At 45.6% G+C, this 20,734-nt stretch overlaps 1 protein-coding gene across 2 annotated transcripts in view; it reads left to right on the top strand.

The window, feature by feature from the left end:
* Positions 1–9,337: 9,337 nt before the first annotated feature.
* Positions 9,338–20,734, top strand: part of LOC117812253 (dystroglycan-like) — a 46,554-nt gene continuing 35,157 nt past the window's right edge. The window contains exons 1-2 of one of the 2 annotated variants that reach the window (XM_034682915.1): positions 9,338–9,728; positions 9,817–10,001. The gene's annotated coding sequence lies outside the window, so the exon portion shown is untranslated. Of the gene's footprint in view, positions 9,729–9,816; positions 10,002–10,117; positions 10,463–20,734 lie in introns of those variants that run through there. The other variant, XM_034682923.1, reaches the window with a different exon arrangement.

The raw sequence follows: 20,734 nt of genomic DNA, 5'->3' as shown, positions 1-20,734 counted from the left end.
TTCTTTGCACTGAGCCACATGCTCAAACAGACGAGCCTGTTTACATTTTCGGATGACAAGGCAGCTCGCTTCTTCTGAACAACATGCCAGTGAAAATAACCTTTCACAAGGTACGGATGTGGCAGGTGTTGCCAAGTACATGTGTGCAAGGCAGGCCATCTTACTGTGTGCCCCTTCATGTTTGGACCACCACTGCTGGGGACAGTCCTCCATACCAATAGTGGGCTCTGCTCTGTAGCACTCCACACATTTATCAATACAGTCCTCCTCTTCATCAGACGAAGAGTCTGGGGCAAGCATGAGAGCTGATCTCTTCTGAGGTGGCTCTGATGTCGCTGTTTTTTCTGGTTGTGCAGGCCACTCCCTCTTCCTGAGCAAGGCACTGATGTGAAGCCACACCTCAGGCCTGTCAGGTCTACCCAGGCACTTGAGGTCCTTAAACCTAGGATCCAGTGCTGTCGCAACGCTCAGCCATGAGATGTTGTTTTTTTCCTTGCGTTTCTCCATGTCTGTTGTGAAGGTCTCCTTAACCATGTAAGTTGAGTCATCCTCAGAGGTCACCATCACTCGAGATAGATGACACAATGCTCACACACGTCTCTCTCTCTCTCTCTCTCTCTCTCTCTCTCTCTCTCTCTCTCTCTCTCTCTCTCTCTCTCTCTCTGTCTCTGTCTCTCCCTCCATGTTTGACATAGACCCACTTTGATTGAGAAACAAACACAATAAACAAGATAAATAAATAAATTACCTGCAGTGCTCCAGCACTGTCTCCATCTTCTTCAGTTTCTCCAGCTCAGCTGTTGTTGGCATGGTGATGATGGTTGCATGTAGGGCCAGTGCATCTCTCAGTGCTTCTTGATTTCTCTGAAAACGCTTGATCATCTCAAGGGTACTATTCCATCTTGTTGGAACGTCCTGTGTGAGTGACTCTTTCTTGAGATGATGTGCAATTTGCTGCTGTTCGAGCTCCGCTGCGTTGTTTGGGCTATACTTGAAATGTCCCACTAATTTTCTGCATTTTGCCAATGCGCTGTCAAACAAACTGTTCTCTAGAGAAACTCTGACGGCTCGGTGGAGGCTATGTGCAACGCAAGGAATATGTTCAAACGGGAGCTGCCTGCCCACTGCAATCATGTTGCCTGCACTGTCAGTGTTCAGTGCGCTAACTTTCTTTTCAATGTTCCACTGTGCGGCTACTTGCTTGAAGTGCTCTGCTGACCATGTCAGCGAAGTGCCTCTCCTCTGTCTTCATAACAGTCAAAGCATGAAGTAACCACTGTCGGTCAAAATAATGTGCTGTGACCGCGAGGTAACTGTGATTACTGAGGGAAGTCAAGTAGTCTCCGGTCAGCGCAACAGTGTTTGTTTTTCCTAAGGCCTCCTCCATTTTAGCTTTCTCGTCTTCGTACAAGTTTCGTATCTTAGTTACAGTAGTGGCTCTCAAAGGCTATTCATACATGCAGCTGTTGGATGCAATCCGAATTATTTCAAGCAGACCGTCGTCCTCCGCAATGTTAATTGCCCTGCAAGCTGTAGGCACCCATTTAGCTATTGCTGTTGACAGTTTGTTGCTCGTAGCATTGTCCATGCGTCTCCGCTGCAAACTTTCCAGCGTGGTCTGCTTCTGGCAAGGGGGAGGAGGGCTCTCTGCTGCCCCTGTATGCTTGGCCAGCAAGTGGTATTTCAGACTCGACGTACTCCGGTGGTAACTGAATTCACGTCGACAGTAAATGCAAATAACTTTAGTCTGGTCCAGAGAACCATCTGGTAGTGCTTTAAAGCTGAACTTGCCATTCAAAACACCCTCTTTACTCATTTCTGCTGGTCATCCACAATGTCATACTCTTGTCTTACCGCTGTATCGACACCATCACCTCATCTCCCCCGTCAGCTGACTCAACCCTCTCACTGTGGCCTGCTCAGGCGCCTTCCCACAGAGATCTGTACCAGGATCCAAAGACCTAATCTCACTGCCAGAGCCTTCAGTATCACACATTTTGTCTCATTGGGTGCATGATTCTGTTTTTTGAACGCTGAGCAAACTACAAGTGTTTATTAATATTTTGAAGGCATTTCATCCTCCAACACAAGCAGTCCCTAAACGATCCAAGTCCCTATGTCCCAAAGACCTCTTTCACTATCTCAGAAATCTGGACTGTTTATCAAACATTGAGGATGAAGTGGTCAATTGTCCAATTTTGGCATTTTTCATTTGTGACATTTAACAAACCATTTTTCCATTATCTGACTCAGCCTGTGAGCGATGGGACAATTCTTTGTTCACAATGGGGACACTGTCTGCTGTCACTTACAATCACACTATCACAGACGGCCTAGTTCTGGGACAAAATACCAACAATTACAGCCCTCTCTCCCCTCACTCATATCTGTCTCTGCTTCTTCGCTCCACTTTACTTTAATAAGACACAACAGGGTTTCTATACATCCTCAAAGATAAACACATCTTCAGCTCTGCAGGCTCTCCGTCAGAGGCTCAACTCTCCCTCCCTCTTTATACGATCTCTTAGTTCTCGCTGTCGGCTCTCTGCGCTCTCCTCTTTACTCTCAGTTTGATCATAAATACTTAACCCCCAATAAAGTGGAAATGAAAGAAACAAATTAAATGAGCACTTTCACATTTCAATCATCCTGAAAACAAGTCGTACATCAATTAAAAGTGACACCTACACTCGTCTCAAACAGAGTATTTCATAATGAACAAAGCTGGATCAAATTAAAGTTGGCACTTCAGTACATTAAAAAAACACAGAAGAAGAAGAAAACCTCATCTCTCTCTGATCATCCGACCTGCTAGATGAACCTAAAACAGTCAAAATATGTAGTGTTTAATAAAACTCTGACAGACTGTGCGAGATGTGCTACAGAGCACAATGTGTTCGGTTTGATACCCGGCTCCAAATAACACTGTACGTGTCTCTGGGAGGATGTGATTCCTCACACACCTCCTGAGTCCTGGCCATCAGATTCTCCTGAGACGTTAACACGAGATCCAACAAAGACGAGTCATCACCACTGACTCCTGAATGTTCCCACCACTGAGCATCAGATACAAACACTCTGTAGTACCCCTCAGTCTGTTTGAAGGTATCCTGTAATATGTTTTAAGGTACTGTGTGGTGTGTTTTAACATACCCTGTAGTGTGCTTCAAGGTACCCTGCAGTGTGTTCCAAGGTACCCTGCCATGTGTTAACATACCCTGTAATGTGCTTCAAGGTACCCTGTATTGTTTGAAGGTACCCTGTATTGTGTTTGAAGGTACCCTGCAATGTGTTAACATACCCTGTATTGTGTTTGAAGGTACCCTGTATTGTGTTTGAAGGTACCCTGAAATGTGTTTGAAGGTACCCTGAAATGTGTTTTAAGGTACCCTGTATTGTGTTTGAAGGTACCCTGCAATGTGTTAACATACCCTGTATTGTGCTTCAAGGTACCCTGTATTGTGTTTGAAGGTACCCTGAAATGTGTTTTAAGGTGCCCTGAAATGTGTTTTAAGGTACCCTGCAATGTGTCTGAAGGTGCCCTGCAATGTGTTTGAAGGTACCCTGCAGTTTTTGTTACTGTAACCTGCAGTGTGTTTAAGTTACTTAAGTTACTCAACATTTGTTTTGAATAAGCTTGCAGTCAGTCTTTCTTGATACCCTTTAACACGACATTAAGGTACCATGATGAACAAGTATTTGTTTCAAGTGATTCATTAGTTTTAATTACGTTTTTTTTTAAATATTATTCTTATTTGTTTGAGTTACCCGAGCATCTTCCAAAGATAACCATGGTGTTTGACGTACCCAGTGAGGTCTGTGTTGAGGTACTTTTGAACTTCTACTCGTAGTTATACTTTAGGATGTGGTTTACAGAACCAAAAGCGTCTGTTTTGAGGTACCCCCGGGATCTGTTTAAGTCCCTTAGTCACTAAGGGACCATTTACATGTGCTGATTGGTTTATATAGAACTGAGCTGAGAACCTGGAGCATCTCCTGCTGAGCTGAAACATGTCTAAAAGATGAGATTCTATTTAATAATGTTTCAAATATGTTGCATTGTTTAATTTTTTTTATCAAAGCTAACGGTGACTGTGAGCAGTCTGTCCTGATGATGTTTACACCCTGTATGGACGCTCTGCAGGGTATGAATCTATGTTATAAAGTGTTATTTGCTTTAATACAGTCCTTCCCTCGTTTGCCGTAACACTGCCTAACACTCAGACTGTTACATACAGGTTATTCACACATCTCCACCTCCAACACAGCCACTGCATAGAGAGTGAAAACACTGTTTCCCTGCTCGTAGCAACCGCACAATAACAGCTGGAGGAGGTGAGAGTGTTTTTCAATCACTGCTCCTGACCACGGCTGAGATTCAGGCTGCTGACCTTCAGGCAGAGCTCGGCTTCTTTCACTCTTCTCAGCAGGACCACAGCTCAGCAAATGGAGCAAATCAATGTGAATAACACTAGAGCAACAATTTGTTAAAAAAAAGTGCCTGGTCACAATCCTCAGAGAAATCAGAGAGCTGTTTGTACTACTCATGGCCACAGCATGATTGTACAGTGCAGTGTTAAGAGGTGGACACTGAGCCATTACAGGAGCAGAAACACGAGGCTTTTACCACAGACAAAGGAGCATTTTATGAATGCATAGAACACTTAGTCCAGCTTTTATATCCAATCAAGCCTTATTTCATGCAGTGCTAAAGTGCACAAGCACGAATAAAACCACTTCTGGTGCTGTCACTGTGTCCATAAAGTTGATATGAGCAGAGGCACGCTCAGGCGGTCAAATAAATGAGGCTTTTACTTACAGAGAGAAGACACACTTTCTTTATTTTAAAAGAGCATCCCAATTATCTGTTCTTCTGTCTCTGTTACAGCTGTGCCTGACAGCAGTCCAGAAAAACAGGAAGTACGATTCTGAGAATTCTTCTTCTGTCCTTCAGTGTTTCAAACTCATGTTCTTTAACTTAAGCTGTGGTTGTACCTGTTACATGACAGCCTTGGGCAGGGTGTAAGTCCTCTGTAAGATCAAAACTTGAGTCTGAGAGACATATGAAGTGTCAATCCTCTTATTATTCAAACCACAGAAAACGCAGTTTGTGGTCAGTTTCTGTTAGTTCAGGAACAGATTGTGATTACGGCTAATCAGTCCCTCCAGGATTTTGCGGATTTTTTTGTGATTGTGTCGGCCCAAAAAGCCAGATTTTGCGACAGCTTTTTGAAATAATTGCGGTGAAAGTTGCGATTTTTTTTTTTGCTTTTTCCCCCCCAATAACATGTCAGGGGCAAGTAAATACGCTAAATTACAGATGTTTTTAGGAAACATCCTTGATGTGGCCACTTTGACTGTATTTTGATTCTCTTGATTCACAGAAAAATGCCATTAAAGGGCTGAATTGCACATTTACGACAGTCCCTGAATGCACCTCGAAGTGACAGAGGCACTTGACAGTTGGTTCACGGCACTCTGAAATGCATCTGCATCTTTGTTGACTAGGAGTTGATCAAAACTTACTAAATGTATCTGATGTATCACCGAACTGGATTAAATCAAGCTCTAGACGCGGAGCTTTTTCGGTAATGGCAGCAACAACGTCAAACATCAAATATTAAACAGACGTCCCCCGGTTGTGTCTTTGTCACTAACGCACACCGGGGGGTAAAAATCCTCAATGAAGGTGAGACAGATGCATGGAGGCGGGGAGAGCTGCATTCACACAGCACACCTGCTGCAGGTAGAGACCAAGCTAACACTGAGCCCCTCAGATAATAACTCTAGTATCTATAAATAACAACGTTGTCATGGTCACTTGTCCTGCCTGCTGTCCCCGCTTTTCACCCATTCTCCGTGCGTGTTTTGCTGTTTAAAAGTGCCGATTGATGACGAAACCGATGACGTACAGGGGCTGATGTTAAGGTGAATGGTCAAATTTGCGGGAAAGTTGCGGTGATTGTATAAAATTGCAAGACCGCGCAAAAATCACCCTGATTGGTTGAATTTGAGTTGATAGTTGAGATCGCGAAATCGCAACTTCCTGGAAGGACTGGCTAATGTCATCACTCATTGGCTCATGGGTTAACTCTAAACACAGCAGTGGGGAGCAGACTCACACAGCTGTTTTAAGGTACCCTTTAGTTTCTGGTTGCCTGTGTCGGATTAACGCTTCAAGTACTGACTCTTCTAAATGTAACCCCTCAGTTCACCAGGACTTCTAACCAGCAATGAGGAACATTTCCTGTCCTATCACAGTTTGTCTTTTGAATTCATAAAAGCACCTAAAATACACCCATGGTGCACTGCGGGAGGCTTGTGTCCTGGTGTTACATGACGCCATAGGCTTAATAATAAATGGACTCAACCTAACTTCTGTCAAACTAGTGTGAAGTAAAGAGGTGAGCCTTTAGCTTCCTCGCTAACAGCTACATTGTTCCCGCCTGTCAGTCAAGTCAGCTGTGCCTCTAATTACCAGAAGGTCAAGAAGTCCAGCGACTTTTGTATTAAAGATCCACCATCCAAGAACCAGGGTTAGGGTTAAACAAAGTTTGAGTGCTAAGGTTTAGGGATATAGCCCACTGACAAATACCAAGGGTTAGGTTTAGGGATATAGCCAACTAATATCCTCTAAACTGCTGAGTTATGATACAAATTCACCCCCCTACAGTGTGTGCTGATTGAGAAATGAGCTATTCAGACTAAACTCATTTTTTGTACCAGGCTGTAAACATGTTTATTTCTGCTGTAAAGATTGGCTCTTTGAATTTGTGTTTATGTGGTTTCCAATATTTCCGGAGCCATCCTCAACTGGATGCTCAAGGAACTGCAGTTTTTAACACTTCCACATTGGCTTCAATTGTCAAGGCCGGAAGTTGCTGCTTGCATGACGTTCATTTGTCTCTCTTTCATGAAGAGTAACGACAAGCTAAGTCAAGTCAAGTCAAGTCAACTTTATTTATATAGCACATTTAAAACAACCAGTGTTGGCCAAAGTGCTTTACAAGGTACAAAGTAAAAATTACATGAAGACAACAATAAACAACACAACATAACAGGATATTAATGTCCTCTTCACGAGTAGAAGGCCAAAGAGAAGAGATGGGTCTTCAACAAAGATTTAAAACATTCAACAGTTGGGGCCGATCTTAATTGGAGTGGCAAGCCATTCCAGAGCTTGGGGGCCGCTGCTGCAAAGGCTCGGTCTCCCCGGGTTTTAAGGCGACTTTTAGGCACATCCAGGAGCAGCTGGTTTGTTGACCTCAGTGCTCGGGTTGGGTTGTGAGCATGGAGAAGATCAGCCAAGTAGGATGGTGCCAATCCATTTAGGGCCTTGTATGTTAAATGTGCAACTTTAAAATCAATCCTGTGACGGACTGGGAGCCAGTGGAGAGCACGCAGCACAGGTGTGATGTGCTCCCTCTTTTTCCTGCCAGTCAGGAGGCGAGCTGCCGCATTCTCTACAAGCTGCAGGCGCTGAATAGACGCCATGTCTAAGCCGACATACAAAGAATTACAATAATCAAGCCTAGCCGTAATAAAGGCATGTACAACTCTCTCTAGATCCTTAAGAGGGAGATATGCCTTCACCTTCGCTATGAGTCTCAGCTGGAAGAAGCTGGACTGAACCACAGAAGAGATTTGTTTCCTAAATTTGAAGGCACTATCAAAATGAACTCCAAGGCTCTTTACAGAGGAGTGAACATTTGCTGCGAGAGGGCCGAGAGTGCTCCCATCGAACTGTTGGGGCTGTCCAAATACAACGACCTCAGTCTTTTCCTCGTTAAGGTGCAGAAAATATAGGCTCAGCCATAACTTTACATCTTTCAAACAGTTGAATAAGGACTGCAGGGATCCATTCCTCTTTAAGCTGAACGGCATATAAATTTGCACATCATCAGCATAACAATGAAATGAGACGCCATATTTCGGGAAAATAGATCCCAGGGGCAGCATATACAATGAGAACAGGAAAGGGCCCAAAACAGACCCCTGAGGAACACCACAAGTAAGACCCTAACGTCTCTACAGGGTTTGGATAAACTCTGAGAAACAACTTTATTCATTTGTATACATTTCATCACGTAACAAAGTGCTTCATGCATTAAAGCTGCTGCTAGAGACTATTACCCCAGCCCTAACATTACCCTACTGTCAGTGGTGTTACACATCATGGTTCTTAGCTTAACGTCGAGAAGTCTTGCAGATTTTTTTTTTCTATCAAAATCTAAAATAGCATATTTTGATATATCAACAGAAGCATTAGTAGCACCAGGTTAATTCATAACACCACTGAAAACACAGCCACATGTGGAAGTAGCTTTGCTAATTTTTGGCAAAAATCTTTGGCACCTATATTTTGGGGGTCACGGCTTAAACATTTTTGGAACCCATGATTTAAAGAAAACTTAGAAACCACAACACGCTCGGTCAAACAAAGGAGCGTCCGGCTGAGGGTGGAGCTACGCCATACTTCATTAACTTTACTAATTAAAACAGCTGACATGTTTGATCCTCGTCACCTCGTCTGATGGGTCACATGTTCTTACATCTGCGCACATTTTAATACCTGAACACATTAGCAGCTAACGTTAGTATTCAGCCATCTCCTTGCTAACAGTTGGATAGAGTTATCTGATACATGTTCAAAGCAGGTTACCTGGTCAGGGGTTGGATACTGATCAGCTGTTATTGAAGAGATTAGCTGTTTTAAATCCTGAAGCCTGATGTCACAGAGAGTCTATCTGTGTTCAGATAAACATTTTAGAGGCGCTTTTTAAAAGTTTGCAACTTAATAAGCGTGATGTCAGGAACATGGCCATTGAGTGGAAGTAAAAATAAAGCACGTGTGAATATTTCAGGAGTGAAATGTACTCCAGATTTAAATACCTGCAGCCTGAGGGTTGAGTTATTACTGCTGGACGACATGATCAGGAGCACATGCAGACCTCTGTATCATCATAACTCTGAGTGTTTCTAAACCAGTCTCTCTGACTGTGATTATGAGCCATTCACTCCTCCTGACATACAGACTTATTGATAAAAGCTGCATTATTATCATGCTCAGATCAATGTCATCATCATAAATGCATCTGAGGAAGAGCAAACATATTGATTAATCAGATCATGATCAGGCGGCGCACACACACACACACACACACACACACACACACACACACACACACACACAGACACAGACACACACACACACTTGAGGAAAAAATAAAGAGAGAGAGTGAATAAAAGAAGGAAAGAGGAGGGAGACATGGAGTGAATGAAAGAGAGGAGGGAATGAAAATAAGTGGAGAGGTGGGAGGCAGTTTGGGGGAGGAGTAATTCAGAGAATGCGAGGCACTGCCCTCCCTCCCTCCCCCCACTCCCTCTCTCTCTCCCTCTCTCTCTCTCTCTCTCTCTCTCTCTCTCTCTCTCTCTCTCTCTCTCTCTCTCTCTCTCCGCTCCTCCTCCGGGTGGAAATTCATCCTTCAGGCTCGGTAGCGGACATTTGTGTGGAGGTTCCTCGGGAGAGCGGGACACGGTCTTCGGAGGTCTGATCTCCGGCAACAGTAGCAGCAGCAGCAGCAGCAGCAGCAGGCTCTCCGGCCCGGGTCCAGGCTGAAGTGGATCTCATGCTGTCGCTGTGATTTTTACACTCTCACCTCTCAGACGCTTCAATTTCTCCTGGTTTTTACGCGTCAGATTTTCTGCTCCGCGTCAGGATTTCGCTGGTGTGTGTCTTCATTCTGGTGATTTTTGTGGTTTATTTTTATGGTCAGTGAGTTTCAGTGTCTAACTCTGGAGACATTGTGTCGCCAGCCCGTCAGAGCAGCGGGAGGAGGAGATTTGACACCGAGCAGCCAGCCTATATTTGTCCGCCGGAGTGTGTGTGAGGAGGAAGGAGGAAAACCGAGCTCCCCTGTCGCCACCAGTCTGCCTGTTCTGCCTGCATAAGGAGCAGAAGGAGGATTTATCCGGGATATAACCCTGGAGGAGCTCTGACGGTCAGTTCCTCTTTAAGTCTCGGCTCTGTGTGTTTCTGTAATGTGTGTGTTTGAGGCTTGATGGTCTCCTCCCGGCTCTGCGTGTCTCTGACAGAGAAAGTGGGACTGAGGGAGGCATTAAAGCAGAGAAAACAACCCCAGCAGCACAGATCTGTGTCTCTGCATGTGGAGATGTGATTGTGCAGACTCGGAGCAGCGTGTAACGGTGTGAGAACACATCCGGGTCCGCGCGTCGGCTCCGTGCGCCGTGATTCAGGCAGCAGCAGCAGCAGCTCAGTGTGCAGGATATTTTTAGGAGATCGCTGTGTTATTAGCTCTCTGCTGGGCTACTTATCCCCGCTACCGCCCTGCTCCCTTCCTTCCTCCCTCCCTCCCCTTGTTTCCTTCTGTGTTTCCTTCCTCGGCGCGTGGACAGCTGAAGCCGCATGGAGCCTCATTCCTCTGGCCTCAACACAGAACAGGTGCATTTTAGAGCCAGGCCGGGACAGACTGCGGTCCGTGCGTGTGTGTGTGTCTGTGTGTATTTGTGTATATGTGTTTGTGTGTATGTATGCGTGTGTGTATTTATAACCTGCTGACTGTATCATGGCTGTTAGACTCTGGGTTAGGAGTCCTGAGGAGGGACAGTGTCCCCTCAGAGTCCCGTTATGTGGACTCACAGTCAGTTAGAGACCTCATTGTTTGACTTATTGTTACTACCTCCTCTCGTGTGGCTCGGGCTGTTGCCTACGTGCCTGTGCGCGTGCGCCATGAGGTTCTGAAGTTGGTCCCAGTGTGTGAGGTGGAGGAAACATGTCACAGATGTCATTATGAGCTCTAATGAGCTCTGAAATTAATCAGCAGGAAACAAACAAACACACCGGGCCTCGTGCTGCTGCGTGTGAAGGTGTATCCTCCGTAAAGGTGAAGTCCGCGCGCACATGAGGTTGTGTTCGCCCACTAAATCGTGATTCCGCTCACGTCCGCTTTGCCATGGAGACGTTAGACAGCCTGCCGAGGTCTGTGTGTCTCCTCTGACCGAGAGAGAGAGGGAGGGGAGAGAAAGGGGAGAGAGAGGGGGGAGAGAGAGGAGAGAGAGAGGGGGGAGAGAGGAGAGAAGAGAGAGAGGGGGGAGAGAGAGAGAGAGAGGGGAGAGAGAGAGAGAGAGGGGAGAGAGAGAGAGAGAGAGAGAGAGAGAGAGAGAGAGAGAGAGAGAGAGAGAGAGAGAGAGAGAGAGTCCGGACAGAAAGCTGAGTGTCAGTCAGAGATAAGTTTACCTGCTAGGGGAATAAGCCTCATCTTCCAGACTCACTAATATCGTTTAGATTTTCTGATCCGACTGCGGACCTTAATGTTTGACACCAAACAACAGGTGTTTGAATTCTTCGGAAGATGTCAGGACAGATCTACATTTTATTTTTATATTATAGTCAGAACCCTCACCATGGACAGATGTATGATGTGTTTGAATGAATGAATAAGATCCTGACTGAGAAACAGAGTAAACAGAATAAGCGTTTGAGAATCTGAACACAAAGGGTTAAATTCCTCTGGGACGTAACAGACAGGTAAATTACCTGACTTTAAACTTTAAACTTTAAATGAAGTTCTTAGATATCACTCTGCCTATCACCTCTCCTTAAAAGGGGCGTGGCTTCACTGCAGTCTGTTTAAATTATATGAGACTCTGTGATTGGCTTAAAGACATCCAATCAGAAGGGTTCATTTTATTTAAAACAATCTTAAAAGTAGAAGTGTGGGTCTGAAGAGTGGAGGATCTTCAGCCCTGAGTTTTAGAGTTCCTCATTCTTCTTTCATTGATCAGAGATGTATCATTTAACGTCAGTGTGAGGCTTCAACATCCTGTTTGTGACATGAACCTGTCCTCCTCTGGTGCCCTGATGAAGATGATGATGAAGGTCTCAGTAAAGCTGCTTCAGTCTCTGTTAGAGAGAGGCCGGCACTCTGCAGCCTGAACTTTGAGCTCCTGGTACAGATTCAGCTCCTGTCTGCCCCAAACTCTCATCCACACACAGAGGGTGTGTGTGTGTGCAGCAGTGTATTCCCCCTCGTTGTAAACCCATCCGTCTTTCTCTCTCTCTCTGAATCTCTGTTTAATGTTCTTAAACTGTTCACAAACTGGGAGCCGCTTGTCCCTCAGGCCCTGTTTGCCTGAGAGGATGGACTGAGCCATGAGGGGCAGTTTGGGGTCTGATTGTTCCCCCGGGGGCCGTTATTCTCCTCCCGCAGAGAGGGCCAAGAGGGCCGAGTAACGCACCCTGACCCGACTGACGAACATCAACACTCACCAGCTCTCTCTGCTGCGCTCTGTTGAGTCCTCGTGACGTAAAGAGGCGCTGCAGCTGAGCACGCTTCCTCTATTAGTGTGTGTGTGAGTGTGTGTTTGTAAACAGGCCTCTTGGTGTGTTTTGTAGACACGCTGCCTTTAATCCTCGACACAGGGAACACTGTTTGTTTCACACCTCCACCAACGAGTACAAAGATACATGCGTGTGTATTTGTTTACTTAGGTGTGTGTCTCATGCATGTGTTAGTGTCAGTGTGTGTGTTCATGCAGCAGCTGCTCTCTGCAACACATGTAATCATCTGGACATGAAGTTGCTGCTGTTCAACAGCAAACATCATCAAAACACACCACCACACACAAACATATACACACACACATAGTAGTCAGAGTCTTCTTTATCAGTGTTTGTGTTTTCATGGTGAGCCTCTTCATCCTTGGCTGTGGAGCTCTGTTTCTCCTGCTCGCTCTGATCCCCCTCAGCTCACAAGGATCTGTCTGCCTTTGGTTTCCTCTCAGCACACCTGGTGCTGAGAAAGAAGTTACAGCAGCTTCCGCTACAGAGGCAGGAGAAGCTACATCAGCTACAGAGGCAGGAGAAGCTACAGCAGGTACAGAGGCAGGAGAAGCTACAGCAGGTACAGAGGCAGGAGAAGCTACAGCAGGTACAGAGGCAGGAGAAGCTACAGCAGGTACAGAGGCAGGAGAAGCTACAGCAGGTACAGAGGCAGGAGAAGCTACAGCAGGTACAGAGACAGGAGAAGCTACAGCAGGTACAGAGGCAGGAGAAGCTACAGCAGGTACAGAGACAGGAGAAGCTACAGCAGCTTCCCCTACAGAGGCAGGAGAAACTACAGCAGGTACAGAGGCAGGAGAAGCTACAGCAGCTTCCCCTACAGAGGCAGGATAAACTACAGCAGGTACAGAGGCAGGAGAAGCTACATCAGCTACAGATGCAGGAGAAGCTACAGCAGATATGGAGACAGAGGCAGGTGAAGCTATCTGTGATCCATCTATCTGTTGACCTGCAGTTTGCTCTGCTCCATGTGCTGCAGACAGTGCTGAGAGGACTGTGAACTTTGTAGTCAGAGGGCCCCCTGCTGGAAAAACATAGCATGGCTGCATCTGTAACTTACAACAGTGCTGAGAGTTTCTGTGATGTTCTGTGAAGCAGTTTAACATCAGAGCAGAGTAACCTCTCTGATCCTGAGCTGATGATGAACGCTCCACTTTGTTTCAGCTGACTGAAGAATCTGTCATGTTAGTCCTTAGAGTGAGAGCAGGCTGTTTATCTCTAACCCTGTGTGTGTGTGTGTGTGTGTGTGTGTGTGTGTGTGTGTGTGTGTGTGTGTGTGTGTGTGTGTGTGTGTGTGTGTGTGTGTGTGTGTGTGTGTGTGTGTGTGTGTGTGTGTGAGACACGTCCTGCTTTGCTTTTGAATGAAAGGAGGTGCTGTTGTGTGTAGAGAGTGTTTTCTCTCATTCATGCAGAAAAAAACCCGAACTGACCTGCAAGGGTTAACTAAACAGTATGTTTAGTGTGTGTGCTGTGTGTGTGTGTGTGCAGAGCTGCAGCCTCAGTCTGCAGCAGAGAGGTGTGACTGTGATACACAGGTTTAGATTTCCTCAAAGGTAGCAGAGTGGCTGTACAGACCCTCATCCTTATCTGTGAGTGTCTAACACACACACACACACACACACACACACACACACACACACACACACACACACACACACACACACACACACACACACACACACTCACACACTCTGTAGCAAGCACTGCATGTTGCTCAGTGTGAGGAGGAAAACAATCCTTGTGGGTCTGTGTCTGTGGTTTCAGAGGAAACCCTGGAACGTGGTCTGCCTCTGCTGGATTACATAGTGTGTAAAAACGCTGAGCATTGTCTGACCTGAAGTCACCCCGAGCAGCTGAGTGCATGCTGAGGCTCAGAGACCTGGTCTGAGGATGATGTTATGATTTAAATGTTTGAAACTCTCTTTGGAGAATCACACGCAGCCTTTAAGAAGACGTGAAGTCAATCCTCTGTTTTTGACCGCAGACAAAAAGTTCTTCTATAAAGGCCATGTTGTACTGTTCTTGCGGTTTCATCAGGTTTAGTTTGCTCCATTTCAATCTCTGCAAACACAGTTTACATCCTCCTACTCTTCCTCCTCCTGCACATTCTCCTCCTCTTCCTCATCCTTTTCATCCTCCTCCTCTTATCCTTCCTCCTCCTCTTCTTCCTGCTCCTCTTTCTCCTCCTCTTCCTCATCCTCCTGCACTACCTCATGCACAGCTTCCTCCTTCTCATGCTCCTCTGTTTCCTCTTCCTTCTCCCTTTCTCCTAATCCTCTTCCCCTTCCTTCTCCTCCTCTTTCTCCTCCTCCACTGTCTCCTCCTCCTGCTCCTCTTCTTCTTTCTCCTTCTCCTCTTCCTCCTCCTGATTCTCCTCCTCTTCTTCATCCTCCTTCGCCTCGTCCTCGTACTCCTCTTTCTCCTCTATTTTATCTTCCTCCTCCCCCTCTTCTTTCGCTTCCTCTTCCATTTCCACCGATACCAATAACCGATAACATCTTGCTTCTCCAAACCGATACTGATACCGATAACCAATATCAGTTTTTTAATAGTCTATACTCCCCTGACGGAAAGAAAGGCTAGGCTAGTGTGCAAAGATGAGTTCAACATCATGGCTCTGCCTTTGACCTAAACAAATTATGTATCTGATATTGCTATAGCTGTAATCATAACAACACTTCAGTCTCCCAAAAAATAAATATTTATTAGTTTAAAAAAAAAAACAGAATGCATCAGTCAATACAAAAAATAAAGTGCTTCAGTCAATTCAAAATTTTAAGTTTTTTTTTAAAAAACAACAGTCTCAGTGCAATGAAGTCCTGAAAAGTGCATCACATGTTCAGCAGCAGAAAACGTTGTTCCTGTCTGCCCTGGTCCTCTTAGCTCTGTGACTCATCTTTGGCACCTGAGTGAGGAGCAAAGGCTTTTAACTTTTTTAAATGCCACAAGATATCAATTCCAGAATGTCCATAACAACTGTCATTGAGGATTCAAGCTTTACCCCAAGATTAGCTCTTTTTTATTGTCATTCACTTGATTTCACCAATACATTTCCATTTTCTAACACTGACAGATAATAAGCAGCTACACTCTTATTTCACATTTCCAACAGCAGCATTATTAGAATTAGATTTTTGTACAGCCCCCATCAAATCTTGTAGATGCCCCCAACTTTTCAGACAGAAAAGGATATTTAAATGATCTTACCCTTTGAGCCATGGTCCTCCTGGCTGCTCTCACTCTTCTCCCACAGCCTTTCTGTTACTTATTGTTTGGATGTAGGCGTCTCTATCAAACTTATTTATCTTTGCAAATGCCTCGTTGATAGGTACAAGACCAGCCCCAGACGACTTCTTGCTCGCGGCTGGTGGTTAGGTAGCATTAGCCGCAGCAGATTTAGCCTCTTTGTATTCCTTCCATACACCGTCGTAGCGATGATGAAACTTTAGGTGACTTATGAGGTTTGATGTGTTGTATGTCACGCTCCTTTTCCCTCCTCTCTGTACTTCGGCTGAACATTTATTGCAAATTGCGATCGCGTTGTCTTTGTCTCAGGTAGTAATGAAAGCCCACACCGGTGCAGTAGTATGACGTCATGATCGCGTCAACAGCATGCTGCCATATTTATACAGTCTGTGCATGCAGCACAGGCAAGACAAGAGGGACCTTAATCAGAGCAATCTTGGTTTATTTGAGTCGGCTCTTCTTATCTGTAATTTTTTTCAATACCGGACTTATCGGTGTGACGTAATTTTTTCCCAATATCGAACCGATAATTATCGCCACCGATATTTATCGTTCATCCCTTATCTCCAACTCCTCTATATCCTCCTTCTTTCTCTTCGTGTGATCTGTGTGTGTCCTCCTGGTGATGAAGCTCATCTTCATCATCCTGCTCTCTACACTTGATCTCCAGGAGGGAGCTGATTGGTCTGTGGGCTCTCATTCTTTGATTCTCCGTCTCTTCCTGTGAGAGGAAGGTAAAGAGAGCATGTTGTGGAGTAAGCCGTCTTTATCGGGCTGGGAGTTGAGATTTCGATCCCTCCGTCTCTCTCTCTCTCTCTCTCTCTCTCTCTCTCTCTCTCTCTCTCTCTCTCTCTCTCTCCTCTCTGGGCTGAAACAGGGATGAGGCATGTGCAGCGTTCCTTTGCCCACAGTTGGCTTCTATTCTGCGTGTGTGAGTCACGCTGCCGACACGCCTGAGCGTCCACCTGTCGATGCACACACGCACATTTGTCAGAGGGAGAAAATAAAAGAGTGATGGTCTGTTGGAGCAGCTTTAAAAGGCGCTGACGCTGCAGCTATTCTTAGTGTGAGAGCAAACGCAGAACAGGCTCTAACATCCAGAGGGTCTGAGCTGGGACGGAGAGCTGAAGGTGGACTCTCTCTGTTGTCATGGTTTCATACGGTTTAAAATAGAGGCCAGTAAAACTGTCAGAGTGCTGCAGTGATGGATTCAGACTCAGGGATCCCTCTTCTACTTCAGAGCGGTCACATTTAATGTGTTTCATCGTGTCAAACTTTTATTATTGGATCAGATCAGAAAGAAGAGTTTTTGCTCTTGCTCTCACACTTTTCACTTCTTCATTTGAATACTGACTGCTTGGCCTCCAAAGTTTAAAGAGACACGAGATGTTTCTGGATTGTCTTAAGGATTACATTTTGGATCCCCCTTATTTTATGATACCTGACTTAAAAAACAAGAAACAGGAGAAACAGCTGACAGGTTGAATCACTGAGAGGAATCACAGAACAAGCCTGCCCCACTCTCCCATCGCTCCCCACATTCTCCACATTCTCTACACTCCCCTCGCTCCCTGCTCCTCCTCACCCTCCTTTCTGACCGTCTGCCCATCCCCTCTGTAGTGTCGTCACCCTTGGTTTCTCCTGTCATGTAGTGAAACTCCTCCTCATGAGTGTTCTCATGGTCAGCTGTCTGTCAGAGTTCCAGGTGTGAGAGTCACCATCACACTAAAACAGAGTAGCTCTCTGCTCAAAGAGGACGACATGACGAGCTCTTTTTTACTTTTACTTAAAAGTCCAGCTCTCTGTGATCAGCGTGAATCGATCCAGATCATTCAGGAGAGAGACAGGCAGTAGCAATGTAATGACAGAACTCATAGTGGTTGTAGTTTTCTGTAACTCTGAGCTCAGCTGGGCGGACGCTCTCTTCTCGTCTGATGACTCATGTTGGGGGCCAGCAGCAGCAGCAGTGATCCTCCTTATAGAGGTTTAAAGAAGCTGACCTCTCAAGCACCCCTTTTCCACCGAGGCAGCTTCAGGACTGGTGCTCAATTGAGAACAAGTTTTTTGAGTTTCAACTGCAACACTTCCATGGGCTCGAGCGGGTGGAAAAGCAAACTGGTGCTGAGTTGGTTTGCAAGTTGAACCAGCTCCAAACCAGTGCGAGCACCAGCCTGGAAGTAGGACCAGGTTCTCGTTGGTCGAAAAAGGGGTAATAGAGTTCACATTAAACCTTTAAAACTCATCAGACAGACATGTCAGGATCTGTATCTGTGATGTGATGGACATGTTTTAGTCTTTCATGATCACCATCATTAAAAGAGCTACGTCTGAGTCCCTCACTTCTTCTCTTGCTGGATCATTTCATTCTGTGCTCTGAAGAATATCTGGAGCTGTCCGGTCAGACCTCCCAAAGCTGCAAGAGACAAGAACAACAGCTCATATACACGTGTGTCGTATGTATGTGTATGTGTGTGCAGTATATAGCACCGTGCAGAGCAGTCATTAGTTCCAGGACGTTAGCCGTGTAGCACTGGATGCTTTTATTAGCCCTGTTGTTGTGGCTGGTTAGTTTCGTGGACACTGAGCCAAACGTGGACCAGCGAGGAGTTCAGCTGCAGAGACGCCTCATTGTGTTTGTTCAACAACAACACAGCAGACGGGATGTTTCTCACACTCAGTGTAACTCTGGTTTCTTTAAACATCTTACTGTTTAAAGAGAGTGTACGCAGTTCTTGGTCCTGCAGCAGGTAAACAGTCTGTAACGTCTGCAACATCAGGAGCAGCTGATCTACCTAACAGAGCCAAACTATTCAGGTAAAACAAGAACATGACAGAGTAGACCAACAACTCCCGTGTCCTCTGCTGTAACGTTCCTGTTTTAACTGTGATGTTTGATGTAACAGCTGTTATGAATCATAAAAAGCCCAATACTGTCCTGTTTTTAAAAATACATGAGAGTCGTATGAAGTGAGATCAACGACTCCTCCACACCATGATTAAGAGATGAACACTTCCTCTGAGAAAACTCTGTGTTCACTTGTCCTAACATGTTAGATATGTGGAACCTGAGGCCTTTCCTCCTGTAGGTGACAGATTCAAGTGTGTGTGTGTGTGTTTGTGTGTGTGTGTGTTTCTACACAAGCACTACCTGTGTTCATGTGTGCCTGCTTGTGAGAGTGTGAAGTAATGTTTGGGTTTGACTGCACTGCAGGAACACTGTCCTCTTTGAGAACACACACACACACACACACACACACACACACACACACACACACACCTGTTTGTGTTTGACTGTTAGATTTAACATGTCAGCTCCTCTCCTCTCATTTCCTCTGCTTGCTGTATTTACCTCCAACAGACGCTTTACACACTCACAGCTGTGTGTGTGTGTGTGTGTGTGTGTGTGTGCGTGTGTGCGTGTGTGCATGTGTGCATGTGTGCGTGTGTGTGTGTGTGTGTGTGTGTGTGTGTGTGTGTGTGTGTCCACACATACACACACACACTGGAGGAGGCAGACCTGTAGAGGTGATGTCTCTCTGTGTTTCTCTGTGTCCTCTGACTCAGTGTGCAGAGTTTAATCTGTGATAATGAAGCGTGAGATTATTTCATACAGAAGATAATCCAGCTGTCCATCATTATGTCGTCACCATGTCAACACCATGTCGTCACGCTCTCATCACGCCGTCGTGTTTAATCCAGACGTGCCTCACGTGTCTCTCTCTCAGGTATGATTCAGGTTTTTCTGAATGTGCACTCTCATATTTAATCCTGAATGAACAAAAGCTCACGTTAAGCACCGTCTCCCCCCTCCTCCTCCACTTCCTCCTCACCCGCCCGGTGTAGCAGAGGCGTCTCCATGGTAACGGCAGTGTGGTGAGGCAGAGTTCCTTCATGGATGAGCGAGTAACAGGACTGAACATGTTGCTGTGTGTCCACATCACTACAGACCGAGTCCACATCATTACTTACCAAGTACACGTCTACAGACCAAGTCCACAACATTACACGTCGGGTCCACATCATTACAGACCTAGTTCACATCATTACAGACCTAGTTCACATCATTACAGATCGAGTCCACATCATTACAGACCGAGTCCACATCATCATAGACCGAGTCCACATCACTACAGACCGGGTCCACCTCTACAGACCGAGTCCATATCATTACGGACCGAGTCTACATCTACAGACCAAGTCCTCATCATTACAGACCAAGTCCACATTACAGACCAAGTCTACATCTATCGGCCAAGTCTAAATCTACAGACCAAGTCCACATCTACACATCAAGTCTACAGACCGAGTCCACATCATCACATACTTAGTCCACGTCTAGAGATCAAGTCCACATCATTACAGACCAAGTCCACATCATTACAGACCAAGTCCACATCATTACAGACCGAGTCCACATCATCATAGACCGAGTCCACATCACTACAGACCGGGTCCACCTCTACAGACCGAGTCCATATCATTACGGACCGAGTCTACATCTACAGACCAAGTCCACATTACAGACCAAGTCTACATCTATGGGCCAAGTCTAAATCTACAGACCAAGTCCACATCTACACATCGAGTCTACAGACCGAGTCCACATCATCACATACTTAGTCCACGTCTAGAGATCAAGTCCACATCATTACAGACCAAGTCCACATCTACATATCGAGTTCAAGTCTACAGATCAGGTCCACATCATTACAGACTGAGTCCTCGTCTACAAACGAGTCCACATAGACAGACCAGATCCACATCATTGCAGACAGAGTACTTATCGTAACAGACCGAGTCCACAGGTGTCTATTGGAATTCTCCTCTGATGCAACAAACACTTTAATATAACGTCAGGTTGTCAGCGTCATGTGGAGGATGTTAATCACGTCAATACCATCGATCAGTCTGATCTGTACAGCTTGGCAGTGATCAGACGACTGTCTGCTTTGTTATAACACTCTGTCGTCCTTCCCACGTGGAGCTGAAAAGATAGCAGTGATGGAGCTGCAGCGATGCTCAGGAACACCTGTGTTTGTATAAACTTTATTGTAACTGTTTGTGGACGACAAGCAGCAGCAGCAGCTGTCAGCTCTCTCTCTGCTGCAGGCAGGAATGTGACACGCT

Source organism: Notolabrus celidotus, chromosome 1 (assembly GCF_009762535.1).
Source record: "Notolabrus celidotus isolate fNotCel1 chromosome 1, fNotCel1.pri, whole genome shotgun sequence".
Taxonomy (NCBI): domain Eukaryota; kingdom Metazoa; phylum Chordata; class Actinopteri; order Labriformes; family Labridae; genus Notolabrus; species Notolabrus celidotus.
Note: the sequence above shows the minus strand (reverse complement) of the source record. Positions and strands in the feature narration are given on the sequence as shown.